General features: G+C 35.8%; 1 long non-coding RNA gene across 1 annotated transcript in view; it reads right to left on the bottom strand.

The window, feature by feature from the left end:
- Window positions 1–1,647: 1,647 nt before the first annotated feature.
- The window catches only part of LOC105495731 (uncharacterized), a 90,069-nt gene continuing 78,866 nt past the window's right edge, over window positions 1,648–12,850 (bottom strand). Inside the window, exons 5-6 of the long non-coding RNA XR_011623096.1 lie at window positions 2,040–2,114; window positions 1,648–1,929 (exon numbers count right to left, since the gene is read on the bottom strand). This is a non-coding gene — a long non-coding RNA (uncharacterized lncRNA). The remainder of the gene's footprint in view (window positions 1,930–2,039; window positions 2,115–12,850) is intronic.

Raw genomic sequence — 12,850 nt, 5'->3', positions numbered from 1 at the left:
TTATTAAAGAAGTATTTTGGCTATTTTGGACCTTTTTTAGTTAAAGAATCCATTTGGATTTTTACTAGAGTTACATTAAATCTGTAGATCTGTATGAGAAAGATTAAGGTCTTAATGATATCTTCCTGTTGATCAAGGGATACATCTCCATTTATTAGTGTTTTTAAAATATTCTTCAGAAATGTTTTATAGTTTTCTACATCCAGGTTTATATATCTTTCGTTAGCTTTATTCCTAAGTATTATACTTTATACTTTTAGTTGTAAATTGTGTTCATAGTTGTTATTCTGTTTGCTTCTGATTTATACAAGTATAATCAACTTTTCTGTATTAATTTTTTGTTCATCCACTTTGCTCAACTTCCTATTATATTTGTTTGCTCAATTTGGGAGGATTTCAAGCAGACAATCATGTCATCTGAAAATTACAGGTTTTTTTCTCCTTTCCTAGCCCTATAACTTTTAATTCATTTCTTCATTTATGGAACTAGTTAGAAACTCCTACATGATGTGTAGAAATGGTGATGTGCTGTTGAAATAAAAAGTTTAAAATTATAAGATAAAATATAGATGAATATCTTTCTGAATTTAAGGTGAAGAATAATTTCTTAAACTGCCGCAAAAACACTTAATAGAAAAGATTAAAATTGTGATACCGTTTATATTTAAAGAAGTCCTACAAGTCAATAATAAATGAACACTGGGCAGAAGACCTGAATAGGCATTTCGCAGAAGAGAAAATATGTATTAATAAAAAGCATATGAAGTGTTCCTCAATCTAACTTGTACTCAGGGAAATGTGAAACAAGAGTAGGAAATATTATTTTACATGCATTCAATAGGGAAGAACTGAAAAACTGGCAATACTAAGTATTCCAGAAATTGTAGATTGATGAACTCTTATACATTGTTGACAGGATGTAAATTAGAATAATCACTTGGGAAAACAATTTGTTATTATCTTATAAAGTTGAATATTTGCATACCCAGTGAGCCAGCAATTCCACTTCTAGGTATTTACCCAAAAGAAGTTTAGCAAATGTGTACCAGAAAGCAGCAGTGTGCATGATAGCACAAATCTGGAAGCTATCCAAATACCCATTAACAAAAGTTTAAATAAACTGTGGCATAATCACAGACACATTAAATATCAATGGAAAGTAATGAACCAAGCAACATGTAATACATGAATGAATCCTATTATGAAAATGAAGAGTGGAAGAGCAAATCTAAGAAAATTCATACATTTTGAACTAAGCAAAATATTTTTAGGACTACACACACACATACACACAAACACAATAATGTTTAAGGCAGAATAAGGATAAAAATAAAATTGAAAATAATAGTTACTTCAAGGGCAGGTTTTTAAAAATGGAGTAGGGAGGAACATATATATGTATATTTGTTACTAATAACTGTCTATTTCTTGATTCAGGCAGTGAATTGATATAACTTCATCACATTGTCAATGAATATATAAAATTAAATAAATAAAATAAATGAAGGCCAGAAGTAAGCAATGATGGCAAGTATGTTATGAACCAAAAATTATGATTGGTCTTATTTGGTGCCTAAGGTCAAAAATAAATTATAATAATAATTATAACAACAATAATAATATAAATAAATTTAATTTCATTTACAAGTTCCATCCTACCAAGCCAGTGGGAAATTTAATCTTAGGTATTTGGAGGATTCCCCTCCCCACTATCCTTCAAAGGTCCTTGGGGTTTTAACAAGAACAAAAGCATCGGAGGACCCCCTGCACACTCACAGCCACTATGGTATTACTGGGATTCCCATTTTCCAAGCTCCATGTGGTTCTTCTATCTCCATGTCAGCCTTTGTAGTCTATAAGCAATTTCTTCTTTTACTCTGTGACACAATCCTTCCCAGAGGCAAGTGAGTATGAAGACTTTGCTACCTTCTAGGAATTGAACAATAGAAAAACAATAGAACAAATTAAAAATTAATATCTCAAAAAATTGCCCTAGACACCACTAAAAAGAAAATGCATTCTCTATTATATTTACTCACCTGTGAGACAGGTTTAGCAAGGCTACAACTTCTTCTCCCATTTCAGATTTTCCAGGCCAGGTTTATTTTATTCTTCTGAATAAATTAAGAAGATTCCCATTTGCTACACCATTAAACATTTGCTTTGCCTGTAAGCCCAACTGTTTGGTGATTGAACTTGAAGAAAAATTTAATTACAATTTTGTATGTAACCTTGTTTACTTCCCAAACCAGAAACTGTTGCAATAAATGAGAAAATGAGTAAAGGCTTAGAAAACAAATTAAGAAAGCCGTCATATCAAGTGGGAAATGGGCCCTTTGGCAAATTGTTTTTATTGCTTTTTTTCTATTTATCTGAACATGGGGTTTATTTGTATTATATTGCCAAATGAAGCAGCTGAGTCTAGTTCAAGTTTATTACTAATATTATCATTCATTAATAATAAATGTATAAGTCAAATAAGTATTTCATAATATTTGCATGATCCAAACTGTGAACTACATTACAGCTATTTGATGAAGGATGATCCTGGGTCCACTTGCTAAAAATCAACGCCATGGTTGCCCTTATAACATAACTTTTTCTCTCTCTGACATGTTTTTCTTACATCGATTAATGAGCTTTTCTATTTTTGTCTTTTCCATGTTTAACTTGCAAAGAGAAAAAAACATCTAAGTTGATACATCTGAGTGTCAGGTAGAAAGGAGCTGCTGAGCAGAGAGAAAGGGATTTTAAGCAGAGAAATAAATTTGCAGGGCAGCTGCTGAAAGAGAATCATCTAAACCATACGACAGAAGAGCTCTCCCCAAAAGGGAATAAGTAGAAAAGGAGAAAATAGGGAAACAACTGCTTTCCAAGATACAGTCATATAGGAAAACTTTCTTTTATTTACCCAAGTATTAATATAAGACATCAGATTTCCAGCCTAGAACACAAGATTAATAATAAATACAGATTTTTTTCTGTCTTCATTATTACAGACATTTTTTCCCTGTCTCAAGCTGATAAAGAAAAATCAAAGAGTAAATCTGGATAAGAAAGGTGTTTCTTGGATTAAAGCTAAACACTTGAAGAACGTAGATTTAAACAGTTGAAGAAATAGATTTTAAACTTTTGAATAAACATGAGCACAAAGGATATGTTTTTTAAAATCTTTGTGGGCAACTACAATTTTTTCATAAGTGCGAAAAATTATATTGCAAACAATAAGCTTGGCTTGTGTGATGATATAATGTGCTCTAATGAGATATATATGCAAATAATAATAGTTATTAATAATCTCAAATATTATTATTATTTACATATATAATAGTGTTTATTGTCACTCTTTATTTTGGTAGGATTACTGCACTGATCTTTTATACCATTTTAAATGGTGTTTAATACTTGGAATAATTAAAAGGAAGACATCCTAACAGTTGACCAATAATGTGTCTCAACTTGTTTCAAGTCCTCTTGCATGCCCAAGCCTCTCTTTTAGAAGTAACAAACCATTTTAAAATCTATAAATACAAACTGATGATTCTCTTTCTTTTTATATCCACTGACAAGTGTGTCAGGTCTATGAGTTTTTTTTCATTCATCATGCATTTTATGAATATAAGAGAGGCCTACAGAGCTGTAAGTGCTCCTGGTGCAACTGTGCCTCTCCTGACTTCAATACCACCTCACTTACCACCACAAATAGCGTAAGTGTCTTATGATTAGAACTGATCATACACCTTTCCAAAAGAAACCGTTTGAAGGAAACTCATCATGCCTCACAACTTTATCTATCTCAGGCACTGCTAGAAGTCCAGACTTCTCAGATCATCCTTCATTATCCACACTTTATCCCTTCATAGAGCTATGTCTATCCCTATTCCAAAATCTCTTGTTGACCTCCCAAACTTTTGCACTGTATTATCGGAAACTCACTCATAATTATAATTCTTCTCTAGCTCTTCCCTAGATTTTTTTTTTTTTTTTTTTTTTTTTTTTTAGACAGGGTCTCACTTTGTTACCCAGGCTGGAGTGCAGTGGCGCAATCATAGCTCATTGCAGCCTTGAACTCCAAGGCTCAAGCAATCTTCCCATCTCAGTCTCCTGAATAGCTGGGACTACTGGTACGTTTTACCACACCCAGCTAATTTTTATATTTTTTTGTAGAGATGGGGTTTTGCCATGTTGCCCAGGTTTATCTCAACTTCAGTACTCAAGTGATTCTCCCACCTCAGCCTCCCAAAGTGCTGGGATTACAGGCGTGAGCCACTACACTCAGCCCCAAATCTCCTGATCTTTAAAGCACTTTCCATCATACTCTACCCCTGGGTACCATTCTTTGTTATCATCACCATCAACCTTTGGATCGCTTTTTCTCATTTATCATTCCCTCCACTATTATTTCTCTCATCATTCTTAGTGAGTTCCATATTCATGTCAATATCCACTTAACACTTTTCTTGTTCCTTAACTCCCTCACTTTCAACAATTTATTTTCTCCTCCTCACTGTAGCAATCCAATCCCAAGGCTATGTCTTAGAACTTTTCAGTATCAGTACTCACTTTGCCACTTCCAAAATCTTCAAACAGCCTACACTTTACCAATTCCTGTCTTTCCAGATCATCTATTTCAACATCCCAACTCCAAAGGTAGTTGGTTCTCCAGTCCATTGGCAAATTTTTAAAACTTTCTCATTCCCTTTATATTCTCACTGCTCCCAGCTTGATTTCCATTAATCATCACTGTAATCATCCCATTGAATGTACTCTAAACTCTTCTCCTCATCTCCTTCTATGGCATTCTTACTAGGAAAAGGAAACAAACTCAGTGGTAGTTAAACCCAACTCCACACCAAATCTCCATCTGCTCTCTAACAGATGAATTTTCCTGCAATACAATACACAATCATTACTAAGTACTAGTCAATTCATGATCCAGATCTCAAAGAACACTCCCAAGTGCCCAAGCAATACTGTCACACTTCTCTTGTATTACTGTTCTCTCATTTCTCAAAAGAACATTTTGTGTTTCTCTTCTCTCCCATATCTGTCCCACTCATTATCAAATAATCATCTCAATTCTTATCTCTTGAGAAAATAGAAGGAATCAGATGAGAATATCTTAAAATTACATTATGAAACTACTGGCAATTCTTCTGGCTGTTGTCAAAATATACCAAGCTTATTTCTGTCCCTTATTTCTTCTGTCCAGAAAGTTATTCCCTCAGATATTTACTATGACTTGCTCCTTAACATCATTTAAGCCTCTGTTCAATTGTCACTTTCTCAGACAGATGCTCCCTGATGACCCTGTCAAAAATGTACATGTCCATGCTTCTATTTCTTATGGAGCATTATTTCCTTTATAGCCTTTATTACTATACAAAGCTATGTTGCATATATGTTTATTGTTTGTTTTTGTCTTTCCTTCCAGAATGAAAACAGAAGACCTGCTGATCTTGTGTCTAACACACCTGAAACAGTGTATGACACATAGGTGCTTCAATACCTACTTTTGAACAATTAATTAAAATCAATCATTAAAAATATAATGAAAGATTCTCAAAACCTCTACACTGAAAACACCTTTGTGAGACAGAATAAACATTTGTATAAAAAGAGAGATACACTATGTTCAGTGATGAGAAGACTCTATATTTTTAAGATGTTGACTGTCCCCAAATTGATTTATAGGTTAAGCATAGTCCAGTCAAAATCCAAATTGACAACCTAATTTTACAATGTACATGAAAATACAAAAGATATGTAATAGTAAAACAATATGGAAAAAAATAAAGTTGGTGGACTTAGGTTACCTGATTTCAAGGCTTGCTATAAGCTACATTAATCAAAATAGTGTGGCCTTGATATAGAATTAGAAAAGTAGATCAGTGAAACAGATGAGAGAATATAGAAAGAGACACACACATATACAATCAATTTTCAACAGAGGCAAAAATACCCTATGAGTAAAGGAAATTCTTTCTAATTAATGGTGCTAGAGCCGTTATCCTTTTGAGGAAAAAAATAAACATGGCCTCTAACTCATGGTATGTACAGAATTTAATTTGAGTTGGATTATAGATTTAAAATATGAATTGTGAAGCTTCTAAACGAAAATATAGGAGAATATCTTCACAACTTAGGCTAGGAAAAAATTCTGAGCACACAGAAAGCACTAATTATAACAAACTGATAAATTAGACTTAATTGAAATAAAAGTTTTCTAATTATCAAAAGATACTATTAATATTAAGAACATGAATAAGACACACACTAGGGGAATATAGTCACAAAACCTATAAATAGAAAGCAACTGATATCAAGATATATAGAAATCTCATATAACTCAGTAATAAAAAGACAACCCAATTCAAAATGAAAAAGAAAAGCTTGCACAGACACTTCTCAAAGGAAGATCCAAATGGCTATAAGAACATGGAAAAGTACTTGACATTATTACTCATTGAAAAAATGCAAATTATAAGAACAAGATGTTATTGAACACCCACAAGAATGGTTAAAATTTAAAAGACTGACAATATAAAAGTATGCAAAGAATGTAGAGAAACAAGAACTCGTATAACATTGCTGATAGAACTGTAAAATTTGGCAGCAGCTTTGGAAAAAGATTTGGCAGTTTTTTTATTAAGTAAAATACTTTTAACTTATGTGTACTATATGACACTGCAATTCCACTTCTAGATATTTACCCAAGAGATATAAAAACAAATATCCACATGAAACTTGCACATGAATGTTCACAGCAACATCATTCACAGTAGGCAAAAACTGGAAACAATCCAAATCTCCTTCAACATAAAAATTGATATACAAATTGTGGTGTATTTATTTAATGGGATAATACTTAGCAATAAAAAGGAATAAACTACCAGTACATGCAGTGACGTGGATATACTTTTTAAAACGCCGAGCTAAGGAAGTTAGTGTATTAGTTAGGGTTCTACAGGGAAACAGAACAAACCGGAGATATAGAACCAATGGGATATATATGGGAGATTAGGAGCTATTGGCTCATATGATTTTGGAGGCCAAGAAGTTCAAGCATCTGCCATCTGTGAGCTGGAGACCTGGGAAATCCAGTGGTGTAATTCAGACCAAGTCCAAAGGCCTGAAAACCAGAGGAGACAATGGTGTAAATCTCAGTCAAAGCGCAGGAGAAGATGAAATGAGATGTTCCAGCTCAAGTAATTGGGCAGAAAAAAAGGCAGTAAATTCTTCCTGACTCCACCTTTTGTTCTATTCTGGCTCTCAATGGATTGGATGATGGCTACTCACACTAGGAATAACAATCTCCTTTACTGAGCCCACCTATTCAAATGTTATTCTCATCCAGAAACATCCTCACAGGCACACCCAGAAATAGTAATTAATCTGGGCACCCCATGGCCCATTCAAGTTGATACATGAAACTGACCATTATAGTCAGATTTTTTTAAGTCCATGTGGTAGGATTCTATTTATATAAATGTTCTGGTTACCTACTGTGAAACAGGCCATCCAAAACTTAATGGTTTAAACAAACAAACAAACATTATCCATTTTGGCTTCAAATCTGCAATTCGAATAAAGATTCATGAGAGTGGCTCATCTCAGCTCCATACAGTATCTGCTAGGCAGCTCTACTGAGACTGTCAGAACTATTAATACTTCCAACATAGCTCACTCATATGGCTGAAAAATTAGTGTTGGGTGTTGACTGGAAACTCAGCCAGGGCTGTTGGCTCAGGCCTCAGTTTCTTCCCTCATAGGTTTCTCTGTGGGTACTTGGACTTCCTCACAGTATGCCAATTGGGCTTTAAGAGAGAGTATCCCAAGATTCAGGAAGCAGAAGCTGCCAGTTTCTTAAAGCACAGGCCTGAAAACTGGCACAACATAACTTTGACTGTATTCCATTAGTTAAGCTCTTATTGTATATTCAAAACTAGAGGACGTAGATCCCACTTTGTGATGGAAGGAATGTCAAAGAGTGTATGGGGGGCTGAGCGTGGTGGCTCATGCCTATAATCCCAGCATTTTGGAAGGCTGAGGCAGGTGGATCACCTGAGGTCAGAAGTTCGAGACCAGCCTGGCCAACATAGTGAAACCCCAACTCTACTAAAAATACAGAAATTAGCCAGGTGTGGTGGCGCACATCTGTAGTCCCAGATAATCGGGTAGACTGAGGCAGGAGAATCGCTTGAATTGGGGAGGTGGAGGTTGCAGTGAGCCAAGATTGCGGCACTGCACTCCAGCCCAGGTGACAGAGTAAGACTCTGTTTAAAAAAAAAAAAAAAAAAAAAGTCTATGGGCATCTTCAATCTCCCACACTGTAGTACTATACTACAGAAAGGGAATCTATATTGATAGGTATCAGAACAGCATTTGCCTTGAGGGAGGGAAAGTGGCAGCGCTTGACTGGCAAAGCTGATAAGTGAAATTTCTCGGGTGGTAAAGATGTTCTATATCTTAATTAGGTGGTGGTTACAGTAGTGTATAAATATGTAAATATTCAAAATGGGAAACTAAAGATCTGTGCATTTCACTGTAGAAAACCTAGAAGAAATGGATGAATTCCTGGACATTTACACTCTCCCAAGACTAAACCAGGATGAAGTTGAATCCCTGAATAGACCAATAACAGGCTCTGAAATTGAGGCAATAATTGATAGCCTACCAACCACAAAAAGTCCAGGACCAGACGGATTCACAGCTGAATTCTACCAGAGTACAAGGAGGAGCTGGTACCATTCCTTCTGAAATTATTCCAATCAACAGAAAAAGAGGGAATCCTCCCTAAGTCATTTTATGAGGCCAACATCATCCTGATACCAAAGCCTGGCAAAGACACAACAAAAAAGGAGAATTTTAGACCAATATCCCTGATGAACATCAATGAAAAAATCCTCAATAAATTACTGGCAAAGCAAATCCAGCAGCACATCAAAAAGCTTATCCACCATGATCAAGTGGGCTTCATCCCTGGGATGCAAGGCTGGTTCAACATATGCAAATCAATAAACATAATCCAGCATATAAACAGAACCAAAGACAAAAACCACATGATTATCTCAATAGATGCAGAAAAAGCATTTGACAAAATTCAATAGCCCTTCATGCTAAAAACTCTCAATAAATTCGGTATTGATGGAACATACCTCAAAACAATAAGGTCTATTTATGACAAACCCACAGCCAATATCATACTGAATGGGCAAACCTGGAAGCATTCCCCTTGAAAACTGGCACAAGACAGGGATGCCCTCTCTCACCACTCCTATTCAACATAGTGTTGGAAGTTCTGGCCAGGGCAATCAGGCAAGAGAAAGAAATAAACGGTATTCAATTAGGAAAAGAGGAAGTCAAATTGTCCCTGTTTGCAGATGACATGATTGTATATTTAGAAAACCCCATCGTCTCAGCCCAAAATCTCCTTAAGCTGATAAGCAACTTCAGCAAAGTCTCAGGATACAAAATTAATGTGCAAAAATCACAAGCATTACACCAACAATAGACAAGCAGAGAGCCAAATCATGAATGAATTTCCATTCACAATTGCTACAAAGAGAATAAAATACCCAGGAATACAGCTAATAAGGGATGTGAAGGACCTCTTCAAGGAGAACTACAAACCACTGCACTATGAAATAAAAGACACAAACAAATGGAAGAACATTCCATGCTCATGGATAGGAATAATCAATATTGTGAAAATGGCCATACTGCCCAAGGTAATTTATAGATTCAATGCCATCCCCATTAAGCTACCAATGACTTTCTTCACAGAATTGGAAAAAACTACTTTAAAGTTCATATGGAACCACAAAAGAACCCACATTGCCAAGACAGTCCTAAGCCAAAATTATATCTCAATTTTTTAAATAACTATTAAAATTACTAGGAAATAGATCCCTTCTAAGGAAATAGATTTATACCAAATAGAAGCTTAGGAGTCAGTAAGCTCTGAGTTCTGTTGAAAACTCTTCTGATTTTGATTTTCAAACAATTACTCTAGTACATCAGGAAATAATGTCTCTTAAATTAGGATAAAAGCCATCTTTTGGTCAAACAAGCTCACAACCCCAAGTTGTCACAAAAATAAGATCAACTTTTTATTCAGCATAAGTGTTAACATTTGATAGTTTTTAATATACCTTTTACATTCTAGTTTTGAGAACACTGGAAAAAGAAATCTTAGCTAAAACAATTTAAAAACCACTTTCTGAAGTGTATTTCTTTGGTGCCATCAGATTAAGAACAGTATTTGACATCCTGAACTTGGTGCCCCTCATTAGCTTTAGGCAATATGAGTTCCTCAAGGGCTTCTTAAAAATCACAAAAGAATTACTGTACTTTCAAGCATATTTCATTATCTTTCAATTATTAGTAATTGTTGCTTCCTATATAGTTCTAAAGACAATCCCTTTTAAAAAATCCATTCACCAGAATATTCCCATTTTTTCAGGCATTCTGGATAACGAAAGAAAAGAGCACAATAGAACTTTAATTATAAACATTATTATTGATGACAATTTATTTCATTTGCAACACTAAACTAGTATCTATGTTTGCAAAGGACTTCAGCTGGAAGCTTTGTGCCCTGAGCCATAATCCTAGCAATTGACCCTTACTGAACAAGATTTCTTCATGTGAGGCTGCCATCCAAGTAGGCCATCTCAGTGGCGAAGCAATTGGTGCTGGTGAGTTAGCTATTGACTGTCTTCCCGGGTATTCCCAGTTGAAACAATGCTTAGGACTCTACATGACTCTGTCTTACCTCTCTTCCAGCCTCACTGCACTCCAAGTGATCTTCCCCCAAATCTAAGTTCCTGGACATTAAATGTCATAGGTAAATTTATGATTCTCTTCCCAACTAGAAAGAAATTACTCTTGGCTGCCTTCCACCTCTTTTCTTTCATCTGTGTTTGCAGGTACACTCCTATTAGATAATGCTACCTAGCACAGCTGCAGCTTCATCAAGAACTGCCGTGTGCATTTGATCAGTCTGTTTCTTATCCTGGAACCTGTATTTGCATCTGATGCCACACATGCCCAAAGCATGGGATGTGTGGAAAGGGTCAGTCATCAGGGTCGGGGGACTTGAAGTCTCCTCCTTTTTGGAAATCCTTTTCCCCTAACTACTAGGCAGCCAGTAACTTTAGGATTATTTCATGGATGTCCATGTGTTCTAATGCGTCTCTTCCACCATGTCTGCTTTCCTCTAAAGTAAATTACCTTCCAAATGATCTCTTTTCTCTCCTCACAACGCTATACCAATCAAAGTTCCCAGGTCCTCAACATAATTAACTAACTAAATCTCTCTGAAGTAGAACCATTGATAGGCCCAGACCTCACAGCAATACTTATGGAAATGGATTCCTACTAAGTGGAAAAGTGTTAAAAGTAGGGTAGGTAATTTTTAGCAGAAGCCACCTGTTCCATGCCTATTCTGAGATCCCATCTTAGAATTTATCTGTTTTTCCCTCATTCTATTGTCCTATCAAAAGAATAAGGTTCTTCTGTGACTTGAAAGCGCATTCAGAAACTTGCTAGTCAATGTTACAAGGAGTTGAGAGTTGTTGTTTGGGGGGAAGTGAGATGGTGTAGTGATATTTTGTTTGTTTGCATTAAGTTATTATTGAGTTCCAGATGAGCTGGGATACTCAGTCTTTCTGCATTGGCTTATCCCTCTGTTTAAAAAATATCAAAATACTTTTATACCAGTTATTAAACAGTCACTACCCACAACCCCTTGAAGGAACTTCCTGTTTCCCCAGAGCCCTGAAGCTCCCCAGGCTCTGGCAATTCAAGGGTTAATGTCTGGCATGTACAGTGAGGGGCCTCAGAGGCCCTGCTGCAGCACTGTGAGGGGTGTCCATTCTTTTTTTATTATTATTATACTTTAAGTTCTAGAGTACATGTGCACAACGTGTAGGTGTGTTACATATGTATAGATGTGCCATGTTGGTTTGCTGCACCCATTAACTCATCATTTATATTAAGTATTTCTTTTAATGCTATCCCTCCCCCATCCCCCCAACCCATGACAGGCCCTGGTATGTGATGTTCCCCGCCCTGTGTCCAAGTGTTCCCATTGTTCAATTCCTACCTATGAGTGAGAATATGCGGTGCAACCTATCACAAGGGTGTCCATTCTCATTGGGTGATGCTGACAGGACACCAGTTGATTATCATGTAAGCAGATGAGACCACAAATTAGATACTTTGTTCTGTTAACCATTTGCTCATATGTGAACTCTGAGTTAGCTGTTATCAATGGCCAATTGATAATTTAAACACAACAAACCACATTAAATGCTCTTCTATTTTACTGTATAATGTAAGTTTAAGCTCTTAACTATGCTTTTAGGCTAGTATTAGGCTAGTATTAAAGATGAGTAATACAAACTAACTTATTATTTCCCAATACTTAAGATAACCTGTACCCAAGGGGAAATAAGAGAATAAACAAGAATCAGGTATTTCCTTATTCTAGGCTCTATCTCATTAAATTCCCATGAAAACCCTCCATCATTATTCCCATGTTACAGATGGGCAAGTTAATACTCAAGAGTGTATCTAATATCACACAACTCTCTAAGCACTAGCACAAGAATGACTTATTATGTGCCCCTCCAAAAACAGTGTGAGAAAGTGTGAATGTGCCTAGGAAACAGACTCAGGGAGGTTAACTAGCTTGCTCAGACTTACTCCAGACTCCCTCTTCCTAGGAATATGAACTTGATAGTGTGAAAATTGCACTATTTCAGACATATATTCAACTCAAACTATCTCTCCTTCTTCAAGGCTCCTGTGTGCTTCCTTCTACCCTCCTATCCTCTGTAACCTT

This window comes from Macaca nemestrina, chromosome 5, assembly GCF_043159975.1.
Source record: "Macaca nemestrina isolate mMacNem1 chromosome 5, mMacNem.hap1, whole genome shotgun sequence".
Classification (NCBI taxonomy): Eukaryota; Metazoa; Chordata; class Mammalia; order Primates; family Cercopithecidae; genus Macaca; species Macaca nemestrina.
This window is presented reverse-complemented; position numbering and strand designations above follow the sequence as displayed.